The sequence below is a fragment of the Anser cygnoides genome, chromosome 9 (genome assembly GCF_040182565.1).
Source record: "Anser cygnoides isolate HZ-2024a breed goose chromosome 9, Taihu_goose_T2T_genome, whole genome shotgun sequence".
In the NCBI taxonomy this organism is placed as follows: domain Eukaryota; kingdom Metazoa; phylum Chordata; class Aves; order Anseriformes; family Anatidae; genus Anser; species Anser cygnoides.
Window position 1 is genome coordinate 17,923,503 of NC_089881.1, and position 19,448 is coordinate 17,942,950.

Consider the following 19,448-nt stretch of genomic DNA (forward strand, 5'->3'; position numbering starts at 1 on the left):
AGAGATGCAGCAGAAGACCAGACATCAGTTCATTCTACGTCTTTGATTTATCTAAAGCCAGGCAGACAGCATCCTAACCACATGGAAGGATGTCGAAGTGTTCAGGAATCATGATGATTTTGATTTCTAACCCTATCCTAAAATGCATTTCCATACGCCCTCCCCAGCCTGTTGCCATCTTTAGATTAAATACGGATATCCTCTTCCCATGGCTCACCTGCACAAACAAACCTTTGTCTTAACACCTTCCCTGTAGTTGCTTGGGATTCTTAAAGGGCAGGTTCCTCTGCCTTTTATCATTCCTCAGAAGTTCTCAAACAATTTATTCCCATCAATCTGTCAAGGCAAGCATACTCAGATGAGAAATTTCAAGCTATTCCTCCTTCCTTTTCCTCCTGCCTATCCTTCCTGGACAGTCTGTACATATAAACTAGCATTAACTAGCTGAAGCCTTCAAAATGCAAGTTCAAGTCTCTAATAAAACTTATCCCCTTCATTCTGAAGCTGACTGAGTTGCAGAGCCTCCGGAAAGATAAGGAGACTGATGGAGCTTTTCAAACTATGCATCCCTTTGATCCCTTCCCCAGGATGAAAAAAAATATTTAAAGTTCTCTATCCTGGATTTCGTTACTCACGAAAAGACATGGAAGTGCAATTACTCCTTACTCATCAACAACTACCCACCAACTCTCTCTCCTAGCTAGACTATTCTGGCTACTTTAAAACATGGTTTTGCAATTTCCATTTCCAGATTGCCCTGCCAGGTATGACTGTGACTTTGCAAACAGCTACAGCTGTGTGTGCTAATTGCTTTCCTCTAAATTATTTATGAGACTCTTTTGACTGATGGGAATTCTCAGAACAGCATGCGATAACCATTGGCAGTGGACTTCTGAACTAGTGGGAACTCCATCACCTGCCGAGGTGCAGAAAAGCCAGCTGTTAGCAGACACTGCGTCCCTGACAGCATGTGCACCGAACTGCAGGGTCAAGCTCTACCTGCTTTCATCTCCTTTTCCAATAACTGCTCAATGGGAAATTTATGTGTAAGCATTACATCTGCACCAAACACACACCCTCTACTTTTGGGATTAGATCAGAGAATACTGGAGACTGCCTAATTTAGATAAGGCAGAATATAGAGTGTCAAGGACCTGCGGAAGACGATCCTTTTCACTAAAGAGGGCTTTTCAAGCTCTGGTCCCAGATGCGGTAGGGGTCTGTAAAATGCAAATAGGAAAGCTCGAAATCAATAGACTTAAATTCACCACATATGGGTTAGCAGCTTTACCAGATTTTTTTTTTTTTTTACACAATACATCAACTGAAATAGAATAGCAAACACTACTACAGAAAAGAGTACAAAATGTATATCACGAGCCACCACTTACCACTGCTTTTTCCTGGAGGGCTTATCACTGCTGTCCAGCAAAAATCTACTCAAAAAGCTATGGCTAAAGGTAACCATAAGCCCTGTCAGTTAAATAAAAAAACCCCTCATGTTCCAGAGACCAGCAGATTATATCAGTATTTTTCTCTTCCTCTACACATAAGAATAACTGACAGGGTAGATGGAGTCCGCAGCCAGGTTGGCTAGAAGAAGAACTTAATGACTTGAGTTGCAGGAGCATGACAAGGAGCAGCCAGAAGAATGAGGCAAACCAGCCTGTGTTAGAATTACTGCTCACTATTGCTGTTTTTATTACCTTCCCAGGAGGATATAAAGGTTGCTGGGTGAGCAACCAATGTGGCACCTTCATGAGCTTCACAGCTGTGTTTAAGAACTAAATTTAAGCAGGATCCCCAGCCAAACTGTAAGTGAAATTGTGTGACGGGTCTTTGCCTAAGCAGTATTTTACTCTTCGGTTCCCACAAATGTTTATACCTGTGCTCATTTATTCTACGTATTCTGGAAGATTCACACTGTTTTCTGTACAGAAGTCTACCAACCCCCAGGCACAAGGATAGAGACAGGAAAGAGAGGGCAACAAAGGAGGGGCTGGGTCCTCCTTGGAGATAAGCTGGTATTTCAGAGTCAGGTCAGATATTCCTCGGGCACTCTGCTCAGTGCAGCACGGATAGAACCTGAATTACCGCGGGAGATGTGCAGAGGATGGCACATCGTAATCCAGCTGCACGTAAAGTCGGGAGGAGGGAGACAAGGCAGGATGTGTGGTTGTGCTAAGAACACCAGGAGTTTCATTTCTTGACTCCCTTTCTCCCATGCTGTGGAGCTTCAGCTGTGTCCCACCCAGTGGTTGGCACCTGGGATTTAAATGAGTGTCCCAGCTTCTAAGCCTGCTCCCCCCAGGAGATGGGCCACATGGACTCCTCGTGCTTACAATGAAACAGCAGACTGGTGATAAGGAAATGAGTCCTCTGCAGAAGAAGAGGAAGAGGGGAGGAAGCTGATGTTCCCAGCCACTTATCACAGATGAAAAAGGAGACAGGACAGAAGGTATTTGTCTGGATCTGACACAGACTAACGGCATGGCACAGGTAAGGCTAGGAAGTCATTCATGCCTCATTTCTCCCACCTGTAAATTATTCCTCCCCCTTCATCCCCACGGGTGCATCATTATGATTGCTCAATTAATTAGCAGTTTAAAAGAGCTCCAAGACATTCAATGGAAAAGAAGGAATTTTTTGTATTTCTGCTTCTCCAAAGTTGCATGCATAAACACTGATATTTGTAAGTCCTTTGCTGAGGATAGAAAATTACTTCCAGTCTACAGATCAGAAAGTTAAACCAAGGAAATCTTAAAGCACAGATTTTGAGAAACAGTCTCAAGTTCCCAGACACATTTTCTGAGTACGCAGACACATACGAACACAGGCGCACTTCCAGAGGGCCAAGCACACCCAATCCTGAATGAGAACAGCCAGAAGTACGGGCATTCACCCACTGAAGTTCACGTGCTCGGGATTCCAAATCAAGTATTTCAAACCTTACCCCACTCTGGAAAACTGAAATGGGAACTTACCCAAGAAAACGTGAATGGGAAGTAGCACACTGCGGTGTTCTGTCCACCACATCACGGTGTACTTGTGTTTGGCTAGAGCTTCAGAGAAGCTTCTTGCCATTGAGGTGCCAGGACAGGTGATCAGACTTTCAGAAGCATTTATCACTGAATGGTTTGGGTTGGAAGGGACCTTAAAGGTCAACTTGCTCCAACCCCCTGCCATGGGCAGGGACACCTCCCACCAGATCAGCTTGCTCAAAGCCCCGTCCAGCCTGGCCTTAAACATTTCAGGGATGGGGCATCCACAGCTTCTTTGGGGAACCTGTTCCAGTGCCTCACCACCCTCTGAGTGAAGAATTTCTTCCTTATGTCCAATCTAAACCTACCCTCCTTTAGTTTAAAGCCATTCTCCCTTGTTCTCTCACCAAACACCCCCTGACAGAGAGTCCCTCCCCAGCTTTCCAACATGGTTGTGCCTTTCTCGTGCTGGGGGCCCCAGAGCTGAACGCAGCACTCCAGGAAGGGCCTCGCGAGAGCAGAGAAGGAGAATCACTTCCCTCGATCTGCTAGCTACACTTCTTCTGAGGCAGCCCAGAACACTGTTGGCTTTCTGGGCTGCAAGCGCACGTTGCCAGCTCATGTTGAGCTTTTCATCCATCAGCACCCCCAAGCCCCTCTCTGCAGGGCTGCTACCACATGTCTCTCCAAGCACAGCAAGCTGCAAAGGAATGTACCACGGGAGGGAGAGTTTCCCTGACCAAAACAATTAAAACGCTCACATAAAAATAGAATGCTGAAAGGAAATCTGCCCGTTCTGCACCATTATTATTTTTAATACAAAACCCAAGTTCCTGTCAAAAACAAGAGAATAGACAATTTCCAGCCAGCTTTAATGGCATGATCTTTTGAAATACTCAGCCATCTGTCACAGCAGGAGTGCTTGGTGTTCAGCCCTTCTGAAAAACTTGGCCCTTCTTTGGGAACACGGTGCTTTTCAAACTCTGCTGTTAGGCCCCTCCTAGGAACCATTTCTTCCCTGAAAAGTACTGCTTTTTTGTGTCACTGTCCTCAGTGCAGCGAAACCTGCTGGTAAAACAGGTACAGATTGGCTTGAAGTGCAAAACTGGTAAATTGCTTTGAGTGAGCCCTAAATCCAAGGATGAGTGGGCAGGTTAAGTCCAGAATTAACTAAAATTACATTTAATGTTGCTTATAAAAAGCATTGCAAAAGCCTCTTAGCAAATTTCCAGATGATAATTGCTCACTGAAAACTCCTTTTCCCTTAGAAGCATTTATTTCCTCCTCTCCTCTGATTCTTCCAGCCCTTTCTCTTCCCACTCTCATGACTGTTGATGCCCTTGTCCCAGGTTAAGAGGTAACAAAGCAATGAAACGAACCACTCCTTACTCACGAAAGATTGTTAATAGCGGGACCCCAGTCTGGGATGGAAAATCAGCTTCCAAATAAGCCTCTCTGGGGGTTAATAAAATCTGCTATACAGACAGAAAAATTCTGCAGCAGGTGAATCATCTCATACACAGGGATCAGGCAAACAGCGACAGCATGATGCACAGCACTACATTAAAACAGAAATACGGTCCCACTGTAAACACCTACATCTGGAACCTGCGGTGATTCCTCTTCGCAGAGCAAACATTTTACAGCAATGTTCTGAACAGAGCCCAGCAAAATAGAGCACTAACCTGGACATTTGCCCTTTCTCCTGCTACTGGTGCGTTAGAAGAACATGCTACAGGTCTTCATTTTAACAAATATAGATTAAGCTCCTTGTGGCTCCCTGGGATAGAGACAAAAACTGCGTTACTTTCAGTGGACCAAGACCTCTGACAAATCAATGAGATATATAAGAATGCTTTTCATTTCTTAAGTGGGCCAAGAGGCTTTGAAGCTACACTAATGCCTCCAGATAAAGGGCCACGCTATCCCTCCTGCTGCAACAGAAACCTCAGTGAAATTCAGGCTACATGAAAGTTAACAGCAAAATTCCCACCAGTTTTACTGTGAACAAGACTTCAGGCCATAAGTCTATTCTGTGGAGGATTTTCTACCAAATGTTTGAAAATGATTTTCTCCAACGGAAAAAAAAAAAAAAAAAGTCAATTGTTTCATTGTATTTTCTTTAAAAAGCTGTAACCGAACATTTCATTTTTGATTGGGGTCAACCCTAGTTTAAAATTTCCAGTTCCCACACACATCCTCCTGAAGCAGTGGAACTGCAGTGGCTGACACGTTCTGATGCTAAACTCAACTGACACATAATAGCTTGATAATGCCAAGCAATATGTTTTGAGCTCCCCATACCCACAAAAGAAAGAAATTCAGCATACTGAGGTTCTTCTCCACCCTCCTCCCAAGCTTGGACAGAAATACATATGGAAATACTGGAATTTTTCAAAATTTTTTTAACTGTACTACAATTTGCATCGACAATGGCTACCACCTGGCTTGGCCCTACCAAAGTTAAGTTACTCTGCAATAATAAAACATAATTCAGAACAGAATTTGGCCTGCAGAACTCCACATCCCAAGGAGCCCAACAAAACCTTCCCCTTGGCTCCGCTCATTCCTTTTGAGGAAGGACCCAGCGGAAGGAAGGCAGCCAGTGTGACTGCCAGTTTTGCAGAGTCCATAAAACTCTTGGGAGCCGTGACCCCAGCTCTCTGGCTCTTGGATTTCTAACAGAGGACTCTATTGAAAATGATCCTCTCTAGGGCTCCAAGATGTTCACCCGTAACCTTACTGAGTCACGAAAGAATATTCAGCCCATAATACAACGAGCACAGCAAACTTTCCTTTGCTATATCACAGCAATCTCAGAAGTGCCTGACACGTTGGAAGCTACTGGCCAATACCTTGTTCAGCAAAGTTTAAGCCCCAGGAACTGAACAGAACTTCAGCGCTTGCTTAAGTTTAAGCACAAGTTGAAATGCATTTCTGAATAGGAATGGCCTTAGGAATTATGCAAATGCTTAGACAAATCCAAATACGAATTACTTCAGAAGACAGAGAAGCAAGTAGTGCAATTTAATCATTTTTATCTCCCTACTAAGAATGCACAAGTTCTTACAGCTAATATTACAGCAACTTCGACTGTTGCCAGAAGCCAAATGACCTATTCTTTAACAGTCAAGCTCTCCTCATTTTCAAACTGAAGATTAGTCCATTTATGCTGAACCGTGGCAGAGAATGACAATTCCATAATACACGGATTGAGTGCTATTCCACTCACATGTTACATTACCCTGTCCTTACTTCCACTGCACTTTCCCTTGCAATTGACTATCACGGTAATAAGGTGGTGCTGCTTCTAATTTCAAATTGTGTACTTCCTGGGATGCTGGCAATTCATTAGATACTCCCATAAATTGGCCCACTGGATCTGACCTTGAATCTGAATGCCAAAAAAAAAAAAACCATGGTGATATAACTTACTCATATTAACAGCCTGCATTAAAGTCACAACGTGAACTGGAAACTTCCACAAAACAATGAGTAAAGCGAACCTTCAGCAATATCGCTAGAAAGGGCAGCCAGCACCTCCCCACAGACTATCAGCACTGTCCGCAAGTGCTCCGAATAAACATGAAGGCTGATTGTGAAAATGCCCCACACATGACTAGTCCTTACTTCTGCAAATACTCTCACAGGCTTCAGCACTTTCAGGGTCAGATCCCACAGCTGTACCGCTAACAGACAGCGCAGTAAGTGCCAAACAGACAGAATCCAGTTTGCCCTCCTTGCAAAAATATCAGTGAATCTGTAAAACAACCTCTCAGGATGTCATTGTTGAAAATGAATGCTTTAGAGTAGGATATCATGATCCCTCAAAAATTAAAGGAAGTCCTTAATTCACTGTGATCCAAGCAGAAATACATAGGAGAAAGCGGAAAGGAAATAATAAATTCTGCTACCAAAGAGGCCTGGTGGTAATTACAGTAGAATTGCCACAATTGCAAGATATACAAAAGAGCTAGCTGAGAAAACATGCCCATAGACTGCACAACTCCAGGGACTGCTTGCTAACAAAATACAGAGTATTTTACTTCTAGGTCACTGATTTCAGTCTGGCATCAAAAGAGAAATGACTGAAAGTTAACGCCAGCTGACAGCGGTGTGAAAACAGTAGGGTGGATCTCAGCCCACTTCCTAGTAGATTGGAGGACACAACCCAACTATTTGTGATTAGTGAAAGTACTAAAGCTAAAGATTCAGGCTGTGATTCAATGGCACTGTAAATCCAGCTGTAGGGCTCTTAGGACAAGAAGCTGATGTGATACATACAATTCTGCTGATTCCAGCTTCCCTAAAAGCTTTTGACAAGTTAACTCTGTACAAACAGGTGCTCCTGTGGATCAGATACTGTTAGGCCTTTCACAGCCAGAAATAAAATTCAGGTTGCACGTGCCAACCAATTCAGGAGAAATATAGGTGTGTGCCTATAGCTCATCCGCATCCAAACTGCCTGGTAGCAAGGGTCGCCAGATCACGGCCTCCAAGCTTCATCCTTCAGCGACAGCAGGTGCAGGCTATGCTGAAACAGGCACATCGGAACTATGCTGTTTCATTGCTGCTGGTCACTCTGGATCAGAGACAAATGAAGATGCTGTCTACACCTCCGTCTGCCCTGTGAAAGGGTGGAGGGTGCCAGATGGCTAGCAAGTCACTCAGGACACATAAAGCCACACAGGCATTAAATAGCATAAATAGCGAGGCATTAAATGACACCATCCCTGCTGGCACCACATCCCTGCTCATCAGCGCTCCATTCATTTCAACACTTTAAAGAGAGCAGGGAAATAGGAGATTAGAGAGATGTGCTGCTGCCTTTGATAAGCCTGAAAATAGGAGCAATGTTTGTGTTAATCCTGTAGCAGTAATATAGAAAAGGCGCGATTAACTGCGGTTGCAGGAACAGTCTAGTGCAATCTGTTTTCCCACTGAATTCCTCCATGGAAAGATGGGTCACAGGGCACACCTGCAAAATGCATCCAGGCGTTTGTATCTGCACTGTGTCCGCAGCCTGTGCTCCAACAGATGGTTGACCAAAGGATTTCTTGTCCTTTTATTTTGTGTGTGTGTTTTTTTCTTTCCTGAGCACACAGGAGCAGAGCGAGCCCTCCTGCCAACAGTGTAGTGAATGGAGAGCATTCAGCAACAAAGGGGTGACCTTGATTAGTGTCTAATGAGTAGAAACCAGTTGTTTCTCAGCACATAATGAGGTAGAAAAGTTGTGCTATGGTCTGCCAGAGTTCTGGATGTTGCTCTGAGGAATGCTGTCAAAGATGCTGTCTGCACAGTCTCTGCTTCAGGCAGCAGCTGATCCTTGGTTCTTCCATACACACGGCATCTCCTGCTATGCTGCAAGCTCCCTCTTAGAGAAGCCTCTGTATTGCTCTTTACATAACATGCTGTCCTTTAATTGGCAGCACAAGTGTCAAGGCAGCTCCACCTGATTTGTATCCTGAGACTGATAGCTTTGCTTCAGATTCTTTCTTTTCTTTCTTACTTCCCTTAAAAATGATGGTTATATTCTGTGAGCAGAATCTGGCCCTCCCTGCTGAAAGCAATGGAGAAGGAATGAAGAGCACTGTAGATAAGAAACAAGAAATTCTGGATCCACTGATATCAATGGAAAATATCCTCAACAAGTTTTCCCCTTTTAGAACTCAACACCTTTGGGAAAGGAGTCAAAAGAGGCTGGATTTACTGCTGCAAAGGCTTGTAAGGTAACTGTGGCTTGGAAAGGAAAAATCATCACAAAGGTGTTACTGAGAATGGAGAGAGGTTAACGGGGGCACCAAATGTATCCATCAAGCCTTGGGACGAGGAAACATCAGTAGTGTTAGCATCACATCCTGGCAACTGCAAATGCTGAATAAAAACAGATTGATGATGGAGAAGGAAAAGCAGTACCTCTTCTCCTCTACATAACAAGAAATGGTGCTAGTGAGAGGGCTGCAGTCCCTCCACCATCCTTATCTGTGCCTGCAACACACAGCTGCGTTTCACTGAAACTGCGGAGAAAACCGCCCCCGTTCAGGCCACAGCATGCATTCGCTGAGGCCACAGAGGAACAGAAATCACGAACTGAAGGCAGCAGTGCAGAAATGGAATAAAAGAAGGACTTTGCACATTAATGAAAAATCCAGCGCACTTGCAGGGCCAAAATATTTTGGGGGTCTGGAGAGAAAATTCACAATATTAAAAAAGGGAGTGGGAGTCACAGATAGCGAAGCCAAGTGCGTAGCGGGTTTGGAGTCTGCATGCAGTGGCGAGGGGTGTTGCAAATGGGTGGAAAGATTTTGTGCTCTTTGGAGCCCAGAAAGCTACAGCCTGTACTTCCCTAAGTAACTCTGTGCTCCTTTCTCTCTTTCATCTATTTCAGATTTTACCTGGAGAGGAAAATGTTCAGTTGTTAGCATTAAAAAAGATGAAAAAAATGTAAAAGTATTTTTAATTTTAAAAAGAATCTTCTCTGTAGCTGCATAATCAGTTAGAACTTGCTCGTGGTGTTTTGTCCATGTGCTAGGTTTCCGCAGGGATTCATTTGCATCTGCATAATCATCTATTTTAATTATATGATGCCACAGGATATATAATACTGTGCGGACAAGTAAAAAGGCAAGGAGGTGAAGGTGGGGCAGAAAACAAAGCCACCGCTTTTCCATCAGCAAAACTGACTGTCCTGTGCAACCAAGTGCACAGGACGGGGGAGGGACAGTTGCTAGAATATCCCCAAAATACGCTCCTTCAATCCCTTGTGAGACACATTCTCTCTCTTCTGTCCTAGACCTTAAACCCAGCAACCTTACCTGCTCCAGACTGTGACAACATGTTTCAAGCCAGTGCTGCCATCTTCTCCTGAGCACACTCCCAAGCCTCTACCATTTCAGAAGCCCCCACCTCACCGCAGACCCCTCCTAGTCCCTATCAAGGATGCCCCCATTTCTCCACCCCCATCATCATTTATATATCTATAAACACTGACATTATCTATACCAATGAGATCAGGAACTTTTGGCATCAGAAAAATCCCAGTTCAGTCTCTTCCCAACCCCAAACTGTCCCTGCTCCCAAGCTCACTGCAGCCCCGCAGACGCCAGCTGTGAGGAGGGGACACAGAACCAGGCTGGTTCGCATCAGTCGCTGCGGAATCCAGGAGCAAGCAGGGGAGAGAGCAGGGGAATTTGACCTGTCTGCAATCAGATCTCTGAGCAGCGCATGCTGTTTATCATGCCGAGCCAGAGTCATGACTGCATCTTTCCCTGATAAATGCATCCCTTCTCTTCTCTTGCTTTTCACTGTCAGCAACTGTTGTACTCTCCCAGCACCTCTCCAGGGACCAACAAAGACAGCGGTATAGGCAGTGGCAGCATACATACGTGAGCCATTTTCCAGTCAACTTTCTGCTCCCATATGTTCTGACTCCCATAAGCTTATGCAGATTTTTAACGATGCTTTCTTAGATCTCTTCCTGGAGGTGAATCCCAGCACATGAAAACATCAGCGAGCCATGGGATCCGGTGGTGCCACCGTCCCACCTGAGACTCTTAAAGGCGCTAGGAGGCAAAGATCTACCTGAAAAACAGAGCAAGGCACATGGAGGAGGTTGCAAAAAAAAATGAAAATAACTCTAGCAGAAAGACAGACAGACCTACAGTGACATGACTAAGCCAAAACAACTGCCAAAACCTCGTATTTCCAAGGTTTGATTGTGTCAGCACAGCACATCCTAGCATTGTGAGTTCCACAATATCTGGATTTGTAACTTCAGAGGTTGTGTTACAGCTTGAGACAGGCTTGGGTGGAAAAGAGCTTCCAAACCTGGAACTGCATGGGCTTAAACTTAGGGACAGATTGAGACCATCTCAGCTTTGACTCCTCAGCATACATGAACACTTGTAATTAAAAGACAAAAGATGCACAGGGCAGAACTAAACAGCTTGAAAAAATGTGGTGGGTGACTTTTTTTTTTTTTTTTTTTTTTTTTACAATCTGTGTAAAGAATGATTTAATGTTACCAAGGTGAAAAGATGATCCTGTAAGAGGGTAAAATATATTAAATTGTGAAAACAGTGCTAACATGCTCCATAAAGAAAATACTCTGTGCAATTACCAGCAGACAGGATATGGATAAGCAGTTTTCAAGAGGAAAGCCTCTCTATCCCATTAAACAGTTGCTTCACTCCTGCTTTTTTTCCATGTTCAACTCTTCACCTTTAATCTGCAATACCCAGCTATGCAGCGCACACCAAGAATGCAAAGCTGACAAGCACAGGAGGGCCTCTCTTATCAGCTTAGGATAAAAGCAGGAGATCGAAAGGATGGATTGTCTGTGATTTTTCATTTCAGACTGGGAGATACCTTATGCCCATCACCGACAGGCTAAAGATCTGCAGACCTGAAGATTCATTTACGTTTAAAGACCTGGAGGAATATTGGTAGAAGAGTAACAGAGGAACATAGGAAAGGAAGGAACGCCACGGTGTTCATACCACATCGCATGAAAGCATAGGGCTGTTGCTGCCATGTGGCAGGGGCTGGGGGCAGCCCGGCGAGGCCGTCGCTTTTCCTCTCTGCAGACTGAGCACACCCAGTGCTGGCTGGTGCTAAGGGGGGGGCACAAACCAGTCAGCCCCTCCTCTGCACAGGGATGCCAAGAAAGGCATTTGGAGGAAGGTATAAAGTCTGCAGCAATAAAGCACCAGAAGTTTCCTTCTAATCTCAGAGACTGCCTTACAGCTTGCACAAAGAGGATTTCAGCTTTTCCTGGGGCCGGCAGGTAACACCAGAACGCTGCTGAGCCACGGCAGCAGGCTGATGCCCGTGAGAGGAGCACAGAGGCTCCCAGGCCCACTCTGTTCCTTGCTGTTTGAATAAAGCTCCTGACTAGAGCAAAGACAGCTTGGTCAGGGCCTTCCTTATCCTCCCCTCCCTGCTGTGATCACAGGGAGCTCCTGCTCCAGCCCTCTGATGTGTTGGCAGCCTCTCTAATTTAGAGGAGCTGTGATTTATGGCTCGGACAGAGCCTGTACTTAGGGACTACAAAGGTAGGGCTGGCCGGACCGGTAGAGCTGTGTCGTCCTGGCCCTTTGTATTGATCAAATGAGTGATGGAAGTGAGGAATTCAATTGCATTTGCTGTCTGTAAGGATCAGCTAAGGGATGGAGGGGTGGGGAAGGCTGGGATTTAATTACTCCTCACGCCCAGCGCAGGCAGCCAGCGATGTGACGATGACACTCCAGTGGGGGGACCCTCTCTCAACCACCTCCCTCTGCACCCCCTCTCGTGGTGTAAAAGGGAGCAGAAACAAGAGCGAGGAAATTTTCCGAATGCTTTGTCTTGCTTTAATCATATACCATATCCTTCTCTTCATCGGGTCTCTAGGGGAACGTTACGGGCACAGGAACAAGAGAAATGAGGGGAAGTTTACGGTTGCCTAAATCTGAGCGAGAGAAGTGTTTGTGGCACGCAGCACGCTGGAGCTCCCGCTATAAACTCACGGGCAGATTTCCAACGAGTAATAGGGAGCTGAATCCAAACATAATACTCAATGAAAGGCATGAGCAACCTTTAATCAGACTCCTAATTGGTCTTTCCCTCTGTTTCGGCATTTGTCATGTAAGGAAACCAACAGCAACTCCCAAATGAGCTTTTTAAAGCAACAGTTAGGACATAATCAGGTCTCTTTGAAAAGGGACAGTTCTAAATTCAGTCGTAAATGTTTGATACTATTGTCTACCACATTTAGCAAATGGTTTTAGTGGGGACCTGTATTTATCAAATTGCCACCTTCAAGACAAACGCTCATAGGGAACGCATTATGCTCTCTGTCTGCCGAGCCCTAATTCTGCTAATGAGGGCATGCCCCCTCCGTTCCAAAACACCCCTTCTAAAACAGCGGTCCAATTTTTACGTTACAGCCACGACTGCCTTTACTGACTGAGTAGCTGTCATTTAGATTCCTCCTATCAAGTCTAAATTCCCTTTCATCTAGGGTCTGTGTTATGTGATGGCAGCCGAGAGCAGTGACCTATGACTACGCTTGACTTCTTATCTCATGACATGTGGACTAACTTACAAATGCAGGTAATTAGTTAAAGATGTTTCATGACAAATTAGACTAATGGAATTGTAATGGTTAAATTAACGTCTCGGGGTCAGTTTTAAGGTCCCTTGTTAGGGGTGATAGTTCAAAATGCAAGCCGTCAGACTCTGGGAAGTATTCAGTTTCTTTTAATAAAGTGCTTCTTTTGCATGTGAAAAGCCAAGGACATAACTGCCGAGATAGGGCCTGATCCAAGGGAAACAATCTGGCTGGCAGTTTCTGGATAAGGCAGTCTCCCCAGTCCTGCCCCCAAACTTTGTCCCGTAGGCAAGATATGCAGTGGAGCTGAGCAGCAAGTATGAAGAAGGATCAAAGCACGCAGCTTTGCACTGCTATGAACGCTAATCTCTCGCTCTCCCCTTGCACCTTTCAACTGAAAATTTCATCTGACATCCTTCTTCAGGGAGGAAGTTAATTTTGCAAAATCAAACAGTCCAACATAAATTAAACAGATAAATCATGTCCTGTTACCCGCATCCTTCCTCCAGGAGGAGCCTGTGAGGCTCTCCCTGTAGGCTCTTCTAACAATAGAGCTGCTTGTTAACTCCCGCACAATGCTAAGGACAAATGGGAAAGGAAGAGACAACAAAATGGAAAACATCACTCTGCAATTTTGTCAGTCCCTGGTGTGCCCATGTCTCGAGCAGTGCGTGCGATTCTGGTCATGCCATCTCAAAAAGGTAGAGTTAAGAGAGGCAGCAAGAGCATCAGAGGTACCAAATGGCTCCTAAAACTGAAGGGGTGTCATAGGCAAGGACTCGATCCCTTATCAGACAGCTAAACTTGGATGTGATTGAGATATTTAACAAGGAGCAGAATGGAGAAAGCAAACAGGGAATAATTACTCTTTGATCTTTATAACACCCAATAAAATTATCTGAAAGCATGCCTAAAAAAAAGGCAACACTTTTTACACAATGGGTACTGGAATGTGGAGGTCAGTGTTACAGAGTCCAAAGGAATAAATGGGTTAAAAAAATTAGATAAATTCAAGGAATCCACTGACAGCCATTAAATACGGCAGTCCAGATGCAGCCTGGAGCTCAGGAATTGCCTCCATGCAGTACACCAGAAGCTGGAAAGACACATCAGAAAAAGTATTCCGGTCTTTGTGTCCCCTTTTATGCTCTTTTCTTACCCTTCCAGTACCAGCACTCTCCGAGACAGGACACCAGGCTGGACAGGGCTTTGTTCTGACTCAACAGCCCCACTATCATCAGCTGATCTTGAGTCTCTCCTCATTGCAAACAGAAAACTAATTAGTCACAGATAAGGTTAAGTCTACTTCCCTGCAAAGGCAGCCCTGACCTCTGATGGCCATCTAAAGGAACAGCCTGATTTTTGGAGAGACGTCTCCATCTAAAGGAACAGCCTGATTTCAGAGCAATGTCTCCCACCCCGGGTTCCAGTGGCGATGAAGGGCATGGGCATGTACGTGGACATACATGTACATATGTATGTGACCGGGAGTGAGATGAGGTCCCTAATCACACAGCCTCCATTTTTAGCTCAAAGCACACGCTTTGATCTTTCTTTTTCCAACACAAACACAGAGCAGAGTACACATTTAGACAGACAGTCCCTGCTGAAACAAGCTGCTCTACTCCCTGCCTGGGCAGAGAACAAGACAGCAAATGACACGAGGCAGCTGTTAGCTCTGCTGCTGAAACCACAGCCTTTGGATATCGTGGCAGAAAGCACGGTGCAAGGACCTCTACAGAACAGAGTAACTCGGGTTTCTGTGTTCAGAAGTCCTTCCAGAGCCAGCCCAAGTTGCTCTAGCAGGCATAGTACCCTGCACTGCTGCCTGCCTCTTGAAACTGGGATCAGTCTACCGAATTCACCGTTAAAAAAAAAAGGTGGTTGGGGGAGAACCCATGGTAAAAGAATGGAGTCTATTACTATTATGACATGGTACCTCTGCTTGGTCTTCCACATCTTTGCCAAAGACTGTCCTCCCCTGCCCCATGCTGACAGCAGGCTGTATGAGGGAGGAGACTGCTGCCTCCTGCAGCCCAGCCACAGCACCCAGCCACAGTACGTAAGGCAACCCACAGGTGACTGGCCTTGGCTGAATCTCAATTCAACCCCGTAATAGGTCTTGGTCACAGCCCTCTATCCCTCCTTGGGGATCTACATACCCAAGGAAAACGCCCTCCGCTGGGTACTTCACAGGCCAGCAGCGTGCATTGCATGAGTTCTAGGAGCTGAGGGAAAAGCTGATGACAGGGTCCCACGGGTGGTGCATTACCAGCCTGAAGCAGATGAAACAAATCCACCTGGGAGTCGTGGTGCTGGAGCTTGTGCTATGGCAGCTCATACAGTCAGCTCTGGAGCTCCCAAAATATCAGGCAAAATGTCACTGTCATTGCTCCTCTTCTCTCGCACCCACAGGAGGCACCCTGTCAGTACCCAGCAGGGACGGCTGGGCGAGGTGAGGTTCCTTCCACTTTCTCCCAGCACACGCATTGCAGAGTAACAAGCCAGTCTTTGTGCTTCAAAAGAAATTATCAGATTAACATCAAAGGAAAAAAAAACCACATTGTATTACAGTTATTACATTTCTTTTCAGGACAAAAACGGTAGTAGTGGAGAATGCAGGTACTTCATGCGGATGTACGACGTAAGATGACAGGAAGAATAAGCTGAGACAACCAAACACCCACTCAGCATCTTGACTTTCAGTGTCGTTCATTTCCCTAATTCCTGGCACTTGTCATTCATGCCCTTTTCATATAAGCATCAGGACAAAATGACGGATGCAAATGCATCGATTTTCCTCCACAGACAAAACCCGGATTTAAGAGCTCATTAATAGAACATGCAGAATTCATTACATCGTGCGCTCTTGTAAATATGCATGCACACTATCTTTTTATATCATTTCATGTACATGAAATAGTAACAAGTAGTAAACATAAAAATATAAAATGAGAACCTCATGTTATTACTACACTACAGTTTTTGTGCTTTATGGGAGAGCTTTTAGTGCTAATAGCTAGAGGAGGATACACACAAGTCACTCTGAGCTTTGCGAGGACTAATTAAGTTCTGCTGGTTTCTCTTATAGAGATTGGACTACACGGACCTTGAGCTTAAGACAGAAGTGCGTAACGCTTTATCTTCAACATAAGAAAGAGTAAATACTTCCCATTAGTGGAATAGTAACAGCTGTTAACTCTGTAGAGCATATATGTGTTATTTTGAAATGTCTGTAGGTAAAGAAGATATTTCAGCCTCAAGTATCCTCGTAAGTCACTCATGTAAGCTGTATTTTGCAACGAGATTGTAAAGTTAATGTTTGAACATATTTTGTCTCGGTATTACTATACTGAAGTGATAAAAGTATGCAGTTATCAAATTAAGCATTAGGTAATACATATAACCAATAGATAAAATATAAAAAGTAATTTGAATAGTGAATACTATATCAAATATAATGTCTACCCTTAATTTTGCTTTGAGAGAGACAGAAAGCAAGGCTATACAAGTGTTTGCCTTTTTTAGAATACTCACTTAGTACTAGTAATAAATGATAATAAACTGTTATCTTGTTTGCTTTGACTGCTCAAAGATACTGATATTTCCTAAAATAACTGGTACTTCCATGTAAGACAAAGATCATTAGAATCACAGAATCGCAGAAACAGTGGTTGGAGGGAGACCTCTGGAGATCCCCAGCCTACCAACCCGTTCAAAGCAGGACTACTGCCAACATCAGACGGGGTCAACCATGGCTTGGGCTGGCTGCATCTTAAAAATGCCCAAAGATGGAGATTTCGCAGCCTCTTTGGCTGTTCCAGTGCTAAACCACCCTCATCATGAAGAAATCAAGGAAAACAAAGTTTCTTGAGAGTTGTACTATCTACTGGAGACCAATAAAGGTCAACTAAGTTTAGTCTGATGACAGATACTCTCCCTAAAAGTCTTGTCTCACTGCTAGTTCTCACAGATACAGCAAAACCCAATTACGGAACAGCATTCGACTGGCTTATCGCTATTTTACCTCCACATTCCCAATAACACGCAATATTTCAATCTCTCACCAGCGAATACATCCTCACAATCACCTTCTGATGGTTATATCTGATGGAAGGAGAACTGAGGTGAACAGCAACCGTGTATTCAATTACAGAGCACATCCACAACAAAGCCAGGAGCTGAACCCAGACTTCCTACACACTACCTAACTGCTTTAACCACAGGACCACTCTGTTGTTACTCAGTCTTCCTTTTCCACAAGCTACCACAAATATAAGTTACAAAAGGCTGAAACAACCCTCTGTGGGCAGCATCAGCGGTGAGAGCAAACAGTTTAATAAAAAGGAAGTACAGAGATAATGGCATTTGCCAGGATCTGAAGTTTAGACTCTCCACTACCTAAGAAAGAAGCACACTTGACAATCACTACAATTGTGGAGCTCACCTGGATCTCAATCTACCACTATTTGGCACTGTCTTCACTGAGACGAATCCCACGTTTCCTCCCAGAGGATGTGAAAAATGGGGTTTACTCACACACCGACTTCAAATTTCTCTGACAGTTCAAAGATCCCACAGGAGCTCTCAGAAAGGGTTTGATCTTTAAGGGAACATCTGAAAATGACAGGCAGGTGATGGGGATGGAAATGCAGCAGTAGGGGTGGCAAAAGCAGGATTCAGTGCAAATATTTACACTCCTAAGGTGAACCAGCTGAGGCATCATTCATAGTCTTACCTGGAGAGCAAAAGAACAGCCGGGGCTCTGTGCTCATTTCCTATCATTTCGTTTCCTGTCACTGTTTTGTCGCGGTGTCAGCTCATGTAACAGCAGGAGCTGGGTTTGTGGAATTGGGATTTCCTCCTAAGAGTGGGACCACTCGAGCCCCTGCAGTGGAGCTATTCTGAACCTACAAACCCTCTTCGCGTTCATCTTGAGAGTGATAGCTGAAGATACTGGATCCCATTACTATCTCTAAACACACAAGTCCCCTGTTAGCCAAGATCACACAGTGCCCCTTTTACCGCAGCAATGTAAACATTTACTGAGAGAAGACAGGGAAATATGATCTGACACGAGAAGATTAAGCTGTATGGGTTTTTCACAGGAAGCCAAGTTCTTTAGCTGTCACATAGAAGCCACAGAGTGACGCCTATTGTTTCTTAAAGAGTAATTACTTCTGATTGCTTCCGAGTACACTAATTTGTCTTAATACAGAATGACAGCGTAACCCAGAGTAGTGGATAACTACATCACTTTACCTGTGTACAGGTTTTCTGGGGCTGGCGAGTACACTCACCCTGCAGGAGCAGCATATCTTTCTGCAGGACGTTGTACATCCACCTAGCAGCTCTGAGCCCAGGCAGAGGCAAAACCTGCCGCCTCACCCGGCTCAGCGGTGAGAAGGGAGCTCAGAAACTCACGGCTGGTCAGGCACGGGGCTGGCTCCACAGACAGCACCAGCACCACGGAGAGACGCAGCAGAGGAGACCAAAACCAGGCAGTTCCTGCAAAGCGAACAGATGAAGAACAACAGGCCCGCAATTGCCCATTTTCTAACCTTCTATTATTCTATTTTTATATACATTGTATAGGTACTACCAGTATCTGAATCCCTTCACGCACATATGAAAAGCCTTTTGCTAATTTGATTGAAAAATATTATTTGCAGTAGTTCGAGGGAGGCAGGAATAGAGAGGCAAAACTTGCTCCTTCACAAAATTGTTGGAAATGTCAGAATACAATCTAAGGCCCCAATCTAAGTCCTAGTCCTCTGGGATGAGTTGCTACATCCCAATTCCACATGCTTGTTGCACAGCAAGAGGAACCTCTGCAGTAATCGAAGGATCCTGCCTTGTCATTGCTTTGCACTCTGTGCTGCAGTCAAGTAAGGAAAACAAGGAAATCTGTCAAACTGGAAGCCGAACAAAACATTCAGGTTAGGTCACTCGGGGCACTTTATTGTCATTATTTTAAAACATTTTGTTCCTATTTATTTATTTATTTTTTCCTTTAATTTTCTGGTCTCCATTTTCTGAAACCTCACAGTAGGAAGTAGCTTCAACTAATGTAAAAATACAATGATTTCTGTTTCAAAAATGCCAAAACACCCTGTCATGCACATTCTGACAAAGCAGCTCCATGCTTTGGCTGAGTTAGGAGAGCTGTGGAAAAGGATCCTGCTTTATGAATCATTTCAATTTTGACAAATTAGTATTTTTCCTGATTTTTAATCTGTCAGCATGTCACAGTGATGCATCCCAGTCAGTACAGCTACCAAGTAACTAAAATGTCAGCTTCCTACACTCCCTAAGTGACCAAAGCACAGGGAAGCAGAGAAGAGATCCCTATGATCTGTGCATAGAAATTTCTGAGA

General features: G+C 44.5%; 1 long non-coding RNA gene across 4 annotated transcripts in view; it reads right to left on the reverse strand.

The window, feature by feature from the left end:
• The window catches only part of LOC136791479 (uncharacterized), a 121,008-nt gene that overhangs the window by 3,678 nt on the left and 97,882 nt on the right, over window positions 1-19,448 (reverse strand). The window contains exons 7-12 of one of the 4 annotated variants that reach the window (XR_010833701.1): window positions 17,810-18,579; window positions 17,519-17,688; window positions 15,234-15,587; window positions 10,367-10,562; window positions 4,667-4,761; window positions 218-336 (exon numbers count right to left, since the gene is read on the reverse strand). This is a non-coding gene — a long non-coding RNA (uncharacterized lncRNA). Of the gene's footprint in view, window positions 1-217; window positions 337-2,965; window positions 4,540-4,666; window positions 4,762-10,366; window positions 10,563-15,233; window positions 15,588-17,518; window positions 17,689-17,809; window positions 18,580-19,448 lie in introns of those variants that run through there. The other 3 variants (XR_010833703.1, XR_010833702.1, XR_010833704.1) reach the window with 3 other exon arrangements.